The 16,593-nt window shown below is 46.3% G+C and overlaps 1 protein-coding gene across 4 annotated transcripts in view; it reads left to right on the top strand.

The window, feature by feature from the left end:
- Positions 1 to 16,593, top strand: part of THADA (THADA armadillo repeat containing) — a 1,551,972-nt gene that overhangs the window by 36,239 nt on the left and 1,499,140 nt on the right. For all 4 annotated transcript variants that reach the window (XM_069233992.1, XM_069233989.1, XM_069233988.1 and 1 more), the window contains exon 2: positions 1,806 to 1,883. The gene's annotated coding sequence lies outside the window, so the exon portion shown is untranslated. The remainder of the gene's footprint in view (positions 1 to 1,805; positions 1,884 to 16,593) is intronic.

Here is a 16,593-nt window from a genome sequence, read left to right as displayed (position 1 = left end):
CAGGAAAAAAGGGGAATTTGGGTGAAGAACAAAGAGGATGCCGGTGGGAGATATAGATATTTCAAGTTCCCCAAGTCAAGTATGAGTAGTTCACCCAGTCATATATTTTTTTGCATTCTGGTGTTTGTTGTGCATTTTCATTTATTGGCAAAATATATTTAGAATACCATAACTGTGTAAAACACAGTATCTTAAAAGTCACGTACACTTCTTGTGGGCCAGCTCCATAACAGAGTGCAGAAGGAAACACAGACGTATAGGAACGTTGACATTTTGGGATGAAGAGTAATTGAGAGGCAGAGGAAATGGGATGAATAGAGAGAAGCAAGGAGAAATGGAGAGTTAGTTTACAGGGTAAAATGGATCTGATGGAGGAAAGTTATTGAAAGACAAAGGAGGAAAAGAGAAGGGATCTTAAGTTGTACCAAGTCAGGGATAAAGAGATTGTAGAATCACTTTTTTGAATCACTTTTTTTTTTCTTTGCATACTGGTTTATTTTTGTTTTCCATATTATAAAGTCAGGACTGTAAGTACCAATATGCTAAGGTAAAAAAACAGAAAAGGAAGATGTGCGAGCAAATAACATGCTCTAACTTGAAATCTGAGGGAAATTGAAGTTGGGGGAAGGAAGACGAGGTAGAAAAGAAGGAGTATGTCTATAGTGACGGGGAGAAGGCTGATAGAAAGTGAAGCGTTGTAGGGGCTGTGGATTCGTAACAATTGTCTACTTAAATGTATGTTTTCTTTCATAGATTTAATGAATAAATATAGTGTACTTATTTGGACAACTTTCACTGTGATCCGACTTGGAGTGTATGGAAGTCGATGGCTTGTCTCCATAGTCCTCTCGGACGTGGTGTAGGGACGGGATGTTTGTGTGGGTTTGGATGATTGGTCGTCTTGAACCCTTTTTTGCACACCAGCACCCCTCTCCCATTCGTGCTCCCATGTTCACTCAGAGGCTGTTAGTACCCGTCTTCCAGTGCAGGACAAGGATTCTAGCCTACTTCCAGTAACACTCGCCATGTTTTAGACTTCTGGCTGCAACAAGGGCAGCAATGAAACTGGCACTCCTACTCTCATGATCTTTTTGTCTGGCCTTCTGATAGTAGAGAAGGGCATAAACACAAGAAGCAAGAGAAAAGGGGGATTGGATCAAGTAATAACTGGTGCACTGCCTTCAAAAGCTCGAAATGACTGAAGTGACTTTGGAAATAATAAAAACGACACTGAAGATTTGAACGAAATACTGGCATGGTCGTAATTTATCCCCAGCACCGTCCACCCTCTGTAAACTAAGTGACTTATTTTGAACTTATCTTGGTTTTGAGGTCGGTGCTAGAAATTCTCAGATAAGAAAGCAGCAGTATCCAGTATGTAGTCCCCAGGTACGGCTGAATGGGCTTTGGCACATCTCAAGAGAGTGAAGGTACTTCAGAAGCTAACAAGCTGCGTGGTTTCCGAAATGGTTACAGTTTCAGTTAGGCAATGGTTTCTTTCCTGTGCTGGATATCAGATTGCTCGCTTTATAATGAAGTGCTTGTGTTGCCTTCCAAAATTCTGCATTGTCTCTGCTCAAGTACTAAGGAGTGTTATGTATACCTGTGTTGGACTTCCAGATTTGTGTATACCTGGATGCACCAATGCTGGGTTGTGGTAAGTACTGAGTTGACGTGTGCACACGTGGGGCACATGCGCATGTTGGGTGATTAAAAGGTTGCTGAATTGTCTTGCTTTTGTTATTTGCATTCCTGACCCGCTGAATTCTGGTATACTAATACATATGTTATTTTTAACTTTTTAGATGTGATGTAACAACCAGAGCAGAACAAGACTTGCTGGGCAAAATCTGAGGAAAGTCGTTGAGAGATCCAAGTTAGAGGTAATTTTCTATCTAGAACTAGTGTGCTCTGCAAACTGGAAAAAGGGTTGAAAGGCACACTAAGAGGAATTGGCGTGCCGGATTATATTGGTAAATCCAAGATAGTGTGTCGTCCTTCCTCCATTTCTGTAGCCTTGCAGAACGTGGCTAGGTCCTGCAGGACCTTGGAACTTATCTTTGCAAGTTCTGTTGGGAGCTTTGGAAATGCTGAGGGAAGCAGGGCCTGGGTCTCCAGTGCTGCTAAGGGATCTGTGCTACCACATGGCCTGTGTATCTTTTTTTTTCTCCTCCAAACAAGCCGTAACTGATCCCCATGATTATGTCCCTGCTGATGGTGCACAGTCTTGGTATATTCAGTTTGGATATCTTAGCTTGAATTGCCAGGTGTGTTTTGCTTTAAATATGTACTCCTACCTCCATTCTTGTCCAAACTGCTTTGTGGGAAATCCTAGTGCTTTTCCAGAGTTCACACAGTTTAATGACTCTTTCTATATGTATAGGATGAGAAGGAACACATTTTCTTTTTCAGCCCAAGTTTTAGGGTTCAACATATTCATCTGCAACCACAGTCCGGAAATCTAAATGTTCACTAACTGCATGGGGCTGTACGTGGTAATTAGAAACCCTGATTGTTGTGTCAGTGTGGAAATACTCTAACACATGGTGTGAAATTATATTTTGATTTCTTTCTCAAGTGCGTGATTTTATTTGTATGTTTCCAACCAGCGTTATATGGCTCAGTTTAGTGGTGAATTCCCAACCACAGTTGAAGATCTGGCACAGTGAAGGGTCACTACTGTATGTTTTCATTCCATTGTGCATTCTCAAATACTCCATGTGCTCTACATGTTCATTCCAAAACCTTTCAATAGGGTTGTTTCTGTTCTGCCAGAGCACCGTTGATGCTCTTTGCCAGGTACTTCCAGTAGAGAATGTATAGATTTGCATTTTTAATCTGTAGTTCAGGCTCTTTACCCATAAATACCTGAACCGAGCAGGACTTTGTGCCTTTCTAAACCCAGTGTGCAGCATATTATGGTTTCTTTCTTCTCTAAGGTTGGTGGCCCCAGGTAGAGTATTAACTTTAGAGCATTTTGTTCAGAATTAAACTGTACATGCATAGATTCAGAAGTATCTTCTCCTACTTCACTCCCCAAAAAATCAAAGCTTTCCATGGGTGCGTGGAACTAAGCATTAAGTCTCCGTTCTCCAAGCAGGTTGGAGCATCAACTCTTAAAGTTAGTACTATTTTATCTAGAACGAATAGAGGCATATTATAGCCAGGTGGCAGATTATGTGGTATGACTGGGGAGTCTTACCATGTATTGCTAGTCGTTACCCAGTAGTAGACCTCGGGTTCACAATAGTAAACCTTAGCTCAGTCCTCGTAGTGTAGCAAAGAGCAGTCAGCCTACTTAGAGGAACATGTGTAAAGCATATCACAATACCAACTCAAAAGAAATCCAAATCCAATTACTAGGGACTTACAGGGGTGGTAAAAGCCTTACCAATTGGCCTGTGCAGTTCGTCATAAAGTTTAAGGGAAAGAGCATTAGTGGTGAGGTCTGGTTAAGAGGCCTCAGTACCCTAAAACGTCAAAAACAACAGCATCTAGCAGTCCAATTGTGGGCAAAATGTGAAGGGCATCTGCAGAGAAGCCCAGTTTGCTACACAACCCCCTCCCAGCCAACACGCGAGGTGACTCAGCCCACCCATGGGAGAGTAGTTCTGGCTTGTTAGGTGAGGAAGAAGTAAGCAAGCTGGCTCTTTTTATTGCAGGGCCTACTCTGCCTCACATCCTCCCTGTAAGGTCACTTCCACTGGGAAGTTGACCCATTCCAACAATGATAGGACCTATTTTAAAACTAACCTTTGCTATAGCTGTTTTACTTTCTTTCTCCCCTTTTACCTTGGATAGTGAGGTACCCACCTCAACCACCCCTATCCTAGCTAAGGCAACACCTTGCTCACCCACTGAGGTTACCCAACACTTGAGCAACCCCATCAGGACAAACCGGGTCAGTGGCCCTAACTTGTTTTTGGCTATGGGATCTGCCTCCCATGGCAAGGACATTGCAGCTTTGAAGACCAGCCCTCAGCAGAGGCTACTGACAGCTGTCAGTATCCAAACCACAACCTAAGCTCTGCATGGACAGTGGGCTGAGCTGCTCTAGGGGCGACAGTCGGTTCTTGGAACCTCTCATGCTATTTAGAGTGGGGTTTCACCACATTTTGTGTCAGTCACCCTCCTTCCACTCTCCCTTCTGTCAATACAGGGGGGTCACCCTGTGGCTTGACAACTGCCCGACTGTTCAGGAAATCTTTTGGAAGTGGTGAAGCCTCACCAGGGCCAAATTTGGGTTCTACTCTTGCTGGGCTAGAAGACCCTGGGCTCACTGGAACTCCAGTTAGGAGTGGTTTCCCTTTCCTTTTTTATCTTCCCTGTCTTTGGGGTCCCTTTTATCCTTACTACAGGGACTGTATTCCTAGGGATCATGGGTTGGGGGGGGTGCTCTTGGTAGGTCATTACCCAGGAGGCAATCCAAGAGGAGGTCAGGACTGACTACCACCTTGTGCCAACTAAGGGTACCCTCTCTCTCCAGGGGCTCTATTGCTACAGGGCTCGCTGTGGCCTCCCCAGGGATCACCCTTACTGTTCTGGTTTCTCCTTCTATAAACTGCTCTGGGGACATTAACTTGTCAACCACTAAGGTGTGACTGACACTGGTGTCTCTCAGGCAAATGGCAGGGATCCCATTCACCTGAATGGAGAGGGAGTGCTTATTATCACCCTCAGGGATCACAAGCTTATCATCTGGATCCTTTTCCTAGTTACAGGCTATGAGGACCTCCTTATCTGAGGATTACTCCCTCAGCTATACTGGACAACCCAGTGCTAATCACCCTCTTTGAAAAGACTGGGTCACCTCTCTTTTGCTCTGCCTGCTGACAATCAAAACATGTCCCAGCCTTCTTGGGATTCCAGTGTTTACCAAGATACCCCTTTCCTTTGGACTGGATAGAGTCTTGGGTCCCACCCGCCTTTGAGCTCTTTTGGGGGACTACTGAGGACTCTGTCTATTTACTTTGGTTGGTGCCACTCCCTTTCCCCTGCTGAGAAATCTGAACACCCTTCTTGGAGTCACCTCCTCTATGGTCCTTGTTCTGGGTTACCCTTTACCTGACCCATTTGTCGACTATCTTTCCCAGCTTTCTGGAAGTAGTCAACTCAGTCCACTAGATTCTGTTGCAATTTCTCTGTGTAACCGTTAGTCAGGATATGCTCTTTCATTAAAAGATTATATAGCCCTTTATAAGTGTCAACTTTATTGCCCTTCATCCAGCCCTCTAGTGCTTTGACTCAAGAGTCAACAAAGTCTACCCAAGTTTGGTCTTGACCTTTTCAGGTATCCCTAAACTTGACTCTCTACTCCTCGGTGGCGAGTCCAACCCCTTCAGTGAGGGTCTCTTTCATGTGGGGATAGGGCTCAGAGACTTTTTCAGGAAGGGTCAGAAGTCTATCTCTGTCATTAGCTGGGTATAACTCTCAAAATAGAGAGCCCAAGTGCTGTGGATGAACTTTCCTCATTCTGCAACATCTCTCAAATGTTACAAACCACTTGTCTATGTCATCACCTGCACTGTATGCTGGGACAATCTCTTTGGAGACCGTAGGGTCAAATGAACCCTCACTTTTCTTATTTATACTGCTGCCATTATCTTTGCGAACTAGTCCCAATCTAACCCTTCTCTCTTCTAGAGCTAGTTTCCTGTCTTCAAGCTCAGGCTTCCTCTTCTCTATGGAGAGTTGGTGAAGCTTGCTCTCAATAGTCCTACTCCTCCTGCCAGTAGGGGGGCTACTAGAGTGACTTTGTACACTTCCCCCTGGTGAAAGAGGTCTGGGGAAGTGTTGAGAATCAAGGTCCTCCCACCTTACTGAGGCTGGACTTAAAGTTCTGCGGGGCCTTAGACCAAGAGTCAACAGTCAGTTTCTTGTTACCTTGCCCAGGTAATCTGGGTGCAGAGGTTCTTTGGCTATCCTTTGTGCTGACAAGTGCGCGGCGGCTGACGGGTACTTGGGGGTAACCACACGCTCTACCCTTTGGATGTAGAGGTCTTGGGGGGGGGCAGGACCAGGAATCAACAGTTGGATCTTCGCCACTGCATCCAGTGGCTTCTGGTGCAGAGGTGGCTTCTAGCTGTCAATCACTGGAGCTGGTCGTGCCAAAGATGCTTTGCTGCTCCTCTCGAGGTCACTCTTTTCAGGATGCAGAACCACAGGAGATGGGTCATTGTTGATGTAGGTCTCTGTGCTGGGGGTCTGTTGTGGAATCGGTGATGTCTGAGTGGCCGTCGGTTTCTGGATTGGCGACAGACAAGCCTTGGTAGCTGGAAAAGTTGTCTGCTGGTACTTCGGCTGGGGGCCATCCGGCAGGGAGTGGAGGCTTGAAACATGACGGAAACCTCACTCTGACTATTTTGATGCTGGACACAGAGTTTCTTTAGGCTCACTCACACAGAGCCTGTCTGGTTGCAGTTCTTTGACTGCAGCACAGCCTTTACTCCTGCAGTTTGCTGGGGACTGGTACCACCAGTCATAAAAGTCTTTCTTGCCTTCTCGGTGTCCACTGGGATCCCTCTTGCTGGGACCAATGAGCTTTCACCTGGGGCACACATCGGTCACTTGGTTGTAGTAGTGGTCTCCGTAGGTCATTTCTGTGTTGTTTCTTCGCACTGCGGTAGGAGTCCAGGTCCTGTTCTCAGTAATGACGTCTTCTTTGTGCCTTTTCTTCGTTGCAAGTAAGAGCTAACTTTCTGGTGCCAGGGGAGCCCCTTAAAACATGGTTTTCAGGGGTGGTGAGGGGGACCGTGGCCAATGGGCTACTGGTCCCTGTGGCTAGCCCGCCCCTATAGTGACCACTTCTTGTTGGAGTGTGGCACTTTCCTACCCAGAATCCACTAAACCTATGGGTTGCCAAGATGGCAGAACACTGCCGTGGCTGTACAGACCCCCTGGCCCCCCTAAAGGTGTGGCTAGCCTTTTGGGGGTGTACGTCTCCCGCATAGCTAATTTTTCCGTCTGTCAGGCTGGATAGGGTGGGAAGGGCTTTGTCCTCCACTGGGGGACAAGTAATTACACTTCAAAGGCGGGTGAAGGATTTGAGGCTCACCACCTTGATTACCTTTTCATGCGAGCCTGCCTGGGAGGGAGGAGATGTGACCTCATGCCTGCTCAGGCCCTTTGTCTCCTTCCTGTGTAAGTGCTAGCACAACCAGCAGGAGGGCAAACTTGTGTCTGTGGTGGCAGAGGCTCGAGAGAGCCCACCAAAACAGCAGAGAGCTTGATAACTTGGTGGCCACCCTCTAAGGGTGTAACCAGGGAACATGCTAGTTAATCCTGAGCATGGGCATCACCCTCAAGGTTAAAAAGCAAGATATTTGATACCAAACTTAGGGGGGAATTATCCAAGCCATCACGGAGCTGAACATCTGGGAACTGCCCTGATGCCAGTCCATTGACCGCCGGTTACTTGTGGTAGCATTACGTTTTAAATGCTATCACTGGGTCATGTATGCTCATGCATATATGTCCTTACTCACAGTACAGTGCACCCTGCCTTCTGGTCTATTAGGCCTGCCTTACGGGTGATTGACTTGCACTGTGGGCAGCAAAGGGACTCTGCCTGCACTAGGAGTGAAATCATGCACCGTTTTGAAATGTGTTAAAATTACGTTGTAAATAATCTGTTCTTAGTTAAAGAGTTTCCTTGGTAAGCAGAGAGCAATGATCGGTGCCCTGAAAGTAAGGCTTTCTTCCATGATGGATAACCACATGGCACTCCTCAAGTAGAATGGGGCAGTACTCTTTCTGAAAAACTGCAACTTTTTTTTTTCTCCAGACAAGGCATGCTAAAGGTTAGTTGGCTGCAGTTGCTGCTTCTACTGCCGAAGATGATGGTTGATTTCCACAATGATTGCAATAGTTTGGCTGCGTCTGGGATTCATGTCCCTTTTTTTATTTTGGGTGCTGTTTTCAGGTAATGAGGGGCATGTGTGGGTATTACTAATCTTGGTCAGTGGTCAAGAATCTGCTTGCTGATAATTGCTCCTTGCCATATGATACTGTGATCTAAGGTTGTCCTCTGGATTCTCCCACCAGTGCCCATAAATACTGCTTAGGCTTTTTTGTGCAGGTACAGTTTCATTCCCTACTTCAAAAGTAGAAAATATGCAATGATCTTTGTCCCTCAAGTGATGGTTACAGAAGCCTGATACCTTGAAAAAAAGACCAGTGGTAGGAGAATCGATAAAGGATTTCTTTAAATAGGTTGTCCCCTATGTATACGTCTACGAGCAGATGAAAAATGTGTTTAAACATTTTGGTAAATGATTACTTGGGAGTTATGATGTTATCCCTTTTGAGTATAAGACAAACGTATAACATTGCAAGTAAAAGTACACTTGTGAGGGAATTTCCAGCTAAAACCACTTAGACTAGACACCACATTAGATCAATCAACTTCAGTGCACACCTTTTCTGCCAGGATAAATTTGCACTTTCCTTCTTAACCCTCTAGCCCCAAAATGATATCCGGTTATCTCACTCAGGAGCAATTCAGATGTCTTGAGCCATGTGCCCCTTAGTGTCAAGCAGCTGCTTTAATAAATGTCCAGTGTGTATACTGTGACTATATGTGTCTGCATAATAAACCTATACAGCAGTATTTTGCGGATCTTAGCGCATAAGCTGTGTGGCTGATTGTACCGTGCATGTTGATCAGAAGTTTGATTATGTCTCCCATTGTGAAGTTGCCGTGTTTCAAGGTCCAGTTGCAAGTCTCTCCCCATGTCTCCTACCAGTGGATAATCGGAACATTTTCCAGAGTGTGACACTGGCCTTCAAAGGTAGAGTTATTGCAGCCCTGACAGTCCCATTGATAGTATTAGTAAGAGAGTAAGATATTCTCGATCTTAAATATCTAAGGGGCAAGCAAGGGAATCTTCGGGTCTCCCTTTATACTACTTCTATTAACTTTTAGATTATATTCTTTTACTTTCTTCACTTGTGTGTTTGGTGTTATTTTATGGAAGATGATTGGTTTTATTAGTGTTCTCATTTACTGGGCATTTTATTACAAACTTTACTGGGCATTTTTATTACATGCACCTTGTCTTTTTTATTTTCGCGGCTTGTATTGCCGCTCTGCCTTTTCCTTAGCTCCTGACGATATTTTTCAAGGTTAGGGCCTGTTAGAGCCCGCCTCGTTCTCGGCAGTTCAGCTTCGGTGGCCATTTTGGGGGTAAATTGAGTCAGCGGTCTAGTTGCCGGCTGAACCAATTTTTTGGGTAGATTCCGGTTTTGTATACGCGGCCGTGCCGCTGGCGCGCCTAAGGCAAGCCCGTCCACGTCCGGAAGGGGCCAAGGGCCAGTTACCCTGCACAAATTTTATGCACTTCTAGCTGCATTCCCTATTTGAATCACGAATTGCGGTCCTTACACAGTGATTTTCAAAAATCAGAATTGCAGGCGGTTAGATTTCTCAGTGGATAAGTGCACTTTTTGCAATTCTTGTAGTTAATAATATCCCAGAAGCTCTAGTAAGGTGGAAGTTAAGGAACCGAAAGTTAGGAATCCAGCATAGCTACATGGGGCTTAATTAATGCCCATTCTCTGGTCAAACATTCTCTTGAAATTCGAGAATTGATTGAAATAACCATTCTTGACTGTCTCTTCATCACCGAAACCTGGGCCAGAGATGATTCTAACCCTGATTTTTTTTTTTTATTGCAGCACCCCCTGGGTATTCTTTTTCTAGACAGGACAGAAGAGAGAAGAGATGTGGGGGGGTCGCTATCATTTTTTAAAAATCACCTGAGCTGCGTGCTGGAGGCACTCAATATTAGGCAGCAGGTATGTGAAGGTGCCTTTTTTAAAATTCAATCTCAGCATACTATTTTAATGGAGGGCCTCCTACTTTATAGACCCCCTGCCCCCAAGAAGGAATTTCTTTCCACCTGGCCTTTAATTCTGACGCTATTTTTACAAGACCGGGATTGATCTCCAGGTTAGATAATAGGGCCTTGGACTGGACTGACCATTCTTTGCTATCTTTCAATTTAGGTAGCCCAGACCTAGCCCCTAAATTGCCGACTAAAATGGCAATAAAAAGACCATGGCACAAAATTAACATGACTAATCTACCCCAGGCACTCAAATTTGGCTGGGCACAGGCGAAAGCGGCGAACCGCACTAACTCAGAGATCTTTGATCTTGGATTGAGAATTGCTATTGACTCTTTAGCTCTGCTGGCTAGGCCAGCGTCCAAAGCTCAGCGACCTCCATCTGCGCCATGGTGCTCCGAGGATCTGAAAAATTTGCAAAGAGCATATCGCAGGCAGGAGCGTAAATGGCTATTAAACAAAACTAAGTTGGAAAGAGACAAACTTAGGTGTTTTCTCGAAAAGTACAAGTCGGCCGTTAGGTTAGCTAAAACGAAATACTGTTCTAATGCCATTAGAGAGGCGATTAATGTCCCGAAAGAACTGTTTAAAACAGTTCGCTCCTTGACTTCTACTACTGGACCTCTTGTTCTAGAGAACTCCCCCTTGTTCTGTCAAAGGTAGCTGACTTTAAAAAAAATAAAATCATCAATCTGCAGGCAGATTTTAGGACTCCCCCTCTTCCCCCCCCTAGATTTAGAGTAGGACAGGGAAGAGGCTATGTCACAATTTGACCAGGGAAACCAATTACATTGTTTCCAATCTCTCTCTTTTAATAAAATTGTAGAACTTCTGTTGGTTAAATCCGGCTCCCCCAATGATCCCTGTCCGCCGCGCATCTTATAACTAGCTCCTACCCTCATTGCCTCTGCTCTGGAACCAGTGTTTGCGGAGGTCCTGCAGCAAGGAGGTTTCCCTGCGAATTGGAAAGAATCTATTGTTATTCCTCTCACTAAAAAAAAAAGGTAAAGACGCAGCAGACCTTTCAAACCTGCACCGGATTTCACTTTTATCCAACCTAGCCAAGATGTTAGAAAAACACCTTAACATGGAGCTTGCTGACTTTCTTCAAGCAAATGGAAGATTGGATCCCTCTCAACATGGTTTTCGGCGTGCCCATAGCACAGAATCAGCACTAAGTTCTACATCCGATATGATTCGCAGAAGAGTGGACAAGGGAGAAGGTACCATACTAGTTCTACTTAATTTGTCCGCTGCCTTTGACACTATTTCTCCATTATTCCTTCTCCGGTGCCTACATCCGGCAGGTGTGAGGAGCAAGGCTTTAAGTTTACTCAGGTCCTTTCTCACTGATAGAACTATTACGGTGGCCTGTGGGGAGCAGCGAGCTACTCCCTTTCAACTTCCTTGTGGAGTGCCGCAGGGCTCGTCGCTTAGTCCAACTCTTTTTAATCAGTACATGGCGCCCTTAGCCAGCCTGGTACGCTCATTCAGTTTCCAGATTGTATCTTACGCTGACGACACGCAGTTGATTATTCCTATTGCTCACAACTGGGAGGAATCAAGAGAGAAATTCCGACTTTGTATGTCAGCGATGGTGATGAGACCGAAATTATTTACTTCGGTCGCAATAACATTCCCTGGGATAGTAGTTGGTGTCCAGAAGCTTGCGGGGATGCCCACTTCCTCGGCCAAAAATCGTGGTATTATATTTGATACATCCCTTTCCTTTGAGTCACAGATTAATCAAACCACTAAAGTTTGCTTTTGGACCCTGAAAACCCTCAGGAAAATCATGCATCTTTTGGAGGATGATTAGAGAATTCCTGTTGTATTGGCTTTAGTCACTTCAAGATTACATTATTGCAATGCTCTTCTGTTAAATGCTAACAAAACCTCCCTTCACAAACTTCAGATTATTCAGAACATTGCGACTCTCCTTATTCTGAATCTTCCACGATTCTCCTCTGCCAGTAGCCACCTTAAACTGCTTCATTGGCTACCAATCAATAAGAGGATTACATTTAAATCTCTTTGTTTAACTTACAAAGCTCTTCACACTGAGGGTTGTGAATATTTGAAGTCTACCCTTCGATATTACCAACCTACTAGAAACCTTAGATCCTCTTTTAAACATCTGATTGCTGTTCCCCGCTGTCATAAGGCTAGATGGGGGAGGTCGAGCTTTCACTGTGGAAGCTGCAAGGTTATGGAATGCTCTACCTTTTGCTCTTCGTCAAACAGCAACACTATTTTTTGGAAAAAATCTTAAAACCTGGCTTTTTTCTCAAGAGGCGGGCTTTCTCACTTGATTAGGGAGCTCTTGGCTTTCCGTTGACTTGCTCAGTTTAGCGCTTCAATGCGTCCTGCCGGAATGCGCTTTATAAATAACCCAATACAATAAACACAGTTGACTTCCACACCAGGTTTCTGCAAACTTACTGCAGGACCTCCTGATTGAGCAAGAGGTCACGCTGCATTGGGAAGTTAGGCACCTTGACGCCAAAAGCCGAGAGAGTTGCAGTGTATTTATGTACTTAATTCCAACATATTTAATGTAGCCTCACCAAATTTTAACAAGCAATTTGAACAAATGCAGTGTACCCAGTGGCATTGTCTATTTCAATACCAGATTGAAAATTTATTGAGCGTTTTCCAGATTTTTTTTTTAATATCTTTCTTTATTGCTATTTTTATCACTTATGTCATCAGTCATGATTTAGCAATACAACAACATAAAAAGATTAACAATCAGTGCATATCAATAATTCAGTGAAGGGACGGTCTCATAGACATGGTCGTGAGCAAAGGATAGTAGATACATCCAAGGTCACATTGCCAACGGAGCAGGGCCCCTTGCACTTCACGACACTCCAATGCCCAGGTGACCCATCGACCCACATTTGAGGGGACCATCTGGTAACATTATTAGTCATCTAAGATCACGGTATCAAAAAAATACAGTAGTGCCCACACATCACTCCCCTTCACGAGAGCCGTCCATAGAATTATGTTAATCCTCCTCTGTAAAGTTATGAAGAAGAGACCCTGTAAGGAAATGCCTCCTTGGCATGGTTACCCCCTGACTTTTTGCCTTTGCTGATGCCAAGTTATGATTTGAAAGTGTGCTGAGGCTTGCTAACCAGGCCCCAGCAACAGTGTTCTTTCCCTAACCTGTACCTTTGTTTCCACAATTGGCACACCCTGGCATCCAGGTAAGTCCCTTGTAACTGGTACCCCTGGTACCAAGGGCCCTGATGCCAGGGAAGGTCTCTAAGGGCTGCAGCATGTCTTATGCCACCCTGGGGACCCCTCACTCAGCACAGACACACTGCTTGCCAGCTTGTGTGTGCTAGTGGGGATAAAACAACTAAGTCGACATGGCACTCCCCTCATGGTGCCATGCCAACCTCACACTGCCTATAGGTATAGGTAAGTCACCCCTCTAGCAGGCCTTACAGCCCTAAGGCAGGGTGCACTATACCATAGGCGAGGGAATAAGTGCATGAGCACTATGCCTCTACAGTGTCTGAGCAAAACCTTAGACATTGTAAGTGCAGGGTAGCCATAAGAGTATATGGTCTGGGAGTCTGTCATGCACAAACTCCACAGCACCATAATGGCTACACTGAAAACTGGGAAGTTTGGTATCAAACGTCTCAGCACAATAAATGCACACTGATGCGTGTTTTATTGTAAAATACACCCCAGAGGGCATCTTAGAGATGCCCCCTGGAACCTTAACCGACTACCAGTGTGGGCTGACTAGTTTTAGCAGCCTGCCACACACCAGACATGTTGCTGGCCACATGGGGAGAGTGCCTTTGTCACTCTGTGGCTAGTAACAAAGCCTGTACTGGGTGAAGGTGCTTCTCACCTCCCCCTGCAGAAACTGTAACACCTGGCGGTGAGCCTCAAAGGCTCACCCCCTTTGTTACAGCACCCCAGGGCACTCCAGCTAGTGGAGTTGCCCGCCCCCTCCGGCCACGACCCCACTTTTGGCGGCAAGGCCGGAGGAGATAATGAGAAAAACAAGGAGGAGTCACTGACCAGTCAGGACAGCCCCTAAGGTGTCCTGAGCTGAGGTGACTCGAACTTAGAAATCCTCCATCTTGCAGATGGAGTATTTCCCCAATAGGGATAGGGATGTGCCCCCCTCCCCTCAGGGAGGAGGCACAAAGAGGGTGTAGCCACCCTCAGGGCTAGTAGCCATTGGCTACTAACCCCCCAGACCTAAACACACCCCTAAATCGAGTATTTAGGGGCTCCCAGAACACAGCAAGATAGATTCCTGCAACCTAAGACGAAGAAGGACTGCTGAGCTGAAAACCTGCAGAGAAGACGGAGACACCAACTGCTTTGGCCCCAGCTCTACCGGCCTGTCTCCCCACTTCTAAAGACACTGCTCCAGCGACGCGTTCCACAGGGTCCAGCGACCTCTGAAGCCTCAGAGGACTACCCTGCATCTAGAAGGACCAAGAACTCCAGAGGACAGCAGCTCTGCTCCACAAAGACTGCAACAAAGAAGCAACTTTGAAAGAACACGTTTCCCGCTGGAAGCGTGAGACTTTGCACTCTGCACCCGATGCCCCCGGCTCGACTTGTGGAGAACAAACACCACAGGGAGGACTCCCTGGCGACTACGAGACCGTGAGTAGCCAGAGTTTACCCCCGCTGAGCCCCCACAGCGACGCCTGCAGAGGGAATCCCGAGGCTCCCCCTGACCGCGACTGCTGCTTCAAAGACCAGACACCTGGTAAGAACACTGTACCCGCAGCCCCCAGGACCTGAAGGATCCAACCTCCAGTGCAGGAGCAACCCCCAGGTGGCCCTCTCCCTTGCCCAGGTGGTGGCTAACCCGAAGAACCCCCTCCCTCCCTCCCTCCCTGCCTGCCTGCATCGCTGAAGAGACCCCTTGGTCTCTCATTGAAACCTATTGCGAACCCGACGCCTGTTTGCACACTGCACCCGGCCGCCCCCGTGCCGCTGAGGGTGTACTTTTTGTGCTGACTTGTGTCCCCCCCCCGGTGCCCTACAAAACCCCCCTGGTCTGCCTCCGAAGACGCGGGTACTTACCTGATGGCAGACTAGAACCGGGGCACCCCCTTCTCCATTGAAGCCTATGCGTTTTGGGCACCACTTTGACCTCTGCACCTGACCGGCCCTGAGCTGCTGGTGTGGTAACTTTGGGGTTGCTCTGAACCCCCAACGGTGGGCTACCTTGGACCCAACTTTGAACCCTGTAGGTGATTTACTTACCTGCAAATCAAACAAACACTTACCTCCCCCAGGAACTGTTGAAAATTGCACTGTCTAGTTTTAAAATAGCTTATTGCCATTTGTGTGAAAACTGTTTATGCTATTTAGCTAATTCAAAGTTCCTAAGTGAAATACCTTTCATTTAAAGTATTGTTTGTAACCTGTGGTTCTTAAAATAAACTAAGAAAATATATTTTTCTATACAAAAACCTATTGGCCTGGAATTGTCTCTGAGTGTGTGTTCCTCATTTATTGCCTGTGTGTATACAACAAATGCTTAACACTACCCTCTGATAAGCCTACTGCTCGACCACACTACCACAAAATAGAGCATTAGAATTATCCCTTTTTGCCACTATCTTACCTCTAAGGGGAACCCTTGGACTCTGTGCATGCTATTTCCTACTTTGAAATAGTACATACAGAGCCAACTTCCTACAGACTCCCACAGCGTGATTGCCTCCAAAGCCCCCATATCCCTGCAGGCATTATGCTTATGCACCTCTTCCGCTACTCCCCATTCAAGGGGATCCCTCAGCCACGAGGCCACTTGAGGAACCCGGGTGCTCATCTAACAAATGGCCACTTGTCTCTTGGCCAGCATCAACTCCAGGTGGGCCCTCTTAAGATGTATCTGGCGTCCCTTGGGTATAGACACCAATCCCAAAAGGCAGGCCAGCGGGGTTCTTTCTGATATCTTTGACACTACTGTTTCCTAGTATCCTTGAAACCCTTCACAGCCCCAGGCCAGATGCAAAAAACTAGCGCCAAGCTCCCCACATCTCATACACCTCGCATCCCTGTCTGGAGTTATTCTATTGAGACTCTCGGGAGTCACATATGTACGATACAAGAAATTAAAATGGAGCAATTTTGATCTATGATTACAGGACACTTTCTTCACCAGCATACATGATTGTGCCCAATCGGCGTCTGTTACAAGCTCCCCCAAATCCCTTGTCCACGCATCTCGTGCAACACACTGGGGTAACACCTTATTACTTCTAACAGCTTTATAGAATAATGAAATGAGGTGTCCTCTCCTCTCCCCAACGGAGCACACTACCCAACACTTGGGATGGCTGTGGGTCAGCCGGGAACCTGATCCAAACCTCCTGCGCCACACTTTCCAGCTTGGCATACTGCAGAAACTGGCCCGGCCCCACCTCAAAGGTTTCCTGAGCCTCCGGAAACTCAAGGAACACCTCCACGGGGTACAGATCCCATCAAGTCTCACAAGCCCAGGCCCTCCAACAATCCATAGACATGTCTGCATCAATAGCCCTGCATCGGGCGAGGTCCCAAGTGCACTGTTCTCTGTCGAATGGTGCCCTACCCAACACTTTACCCACAAATGCCTCCCAGATTGCTGCAGTCTGTCTCACCAGATAGGGAATCTTCTCCTTCGATTGCCCTCCCCTCATCAATAATTGTGCCAATGTGTCACCGCCCAACATACCTAGGAATAACCTCTTCTCCCAGTTGTCTG

The sequence above is a fragment of the Pleurodeles waltl genome, chromosome 5 (genome assembly GCF_031143425.1).
Source record: "Pleurodeles waltl isolate 20211129_DDA chromosome 5, aPleWal1.hap1.20221129, whole genome shotgun sequence".
In the NCBI taxonomy this organism is placed as follows: domain Eukaryota; kingdom Metazoa; phylum Chordata; class Amphibia; order Caudata; family Salamandridae; genus Pleurodeles; species Pleurodeles waltl.
Note: the sequence above shows the minus strand (reverse complement) of the source record. Positions and strands in the feature narration are given on the sequence as shown.